Genomic DNA, 541 nt, shown 5'->3' on the forward strand with positions numbered 1-541 from the left:
CTCCCAAGAAATACAGAAGAGAATCCAAAAGGAGAGTGTAAGGCCATCAACATGGCCAAATTTGGAAAGGAGGAAGAGGCAGTGATCGCCACTGAGGAAGACCTCAATGGACGTCCACTGGCCTCCAATGAGTTTCCCAATGAGGAATCATGGGAATCTGAGGCTCACACTGAGACCATAGAGATTCCATTGGATTTACTTCTGCCATTCATGAGCTCTGATGAGTATTCTTCCTCTGAAGAGGACGAAGATGTCACTGAAGAGCAAGTTGCTAAGTACCTTAGAGCAATCATGAAGCTAAATGACAAGTTATTTGGTAATGAGACTTGGGAAGATGAACCCCCTTTGCTCACCAAAGAACTAGATGACTTGACGAGACAGAGATTACCTCAAAAGGGACAGGACCCTGGAAAGTTCTCAATACCTTGTACAGTAGGCACCATGACCTTCAAAAAGGCTCTGTGTGACCTAGGGTCAAGCATAAATCTCATGCCTCTCTCTGTAATGGAGAAGTTAGGGATCTTTGAGGTACAAGCTGGAA

The sequence above is a fragment of the Arachis duranensis genome, unplaced genomic scaffold (assembly GCF_000817695.3).
Source record: "Arachis duranensis cultivar V14167 unplaced genomic scaffold, aradu.V14167.gnm2.J7QH unplaced_Scaffold_37427, whole genome shotgun sequence".
Classification (NCBI taxonomy): domain Eukaryota; kingdom Viridiplantae; phylum Streptophyta; class Magnoliopsida; order Fabales; family Fabaceae; genus Arachis; species Arachis duranensis.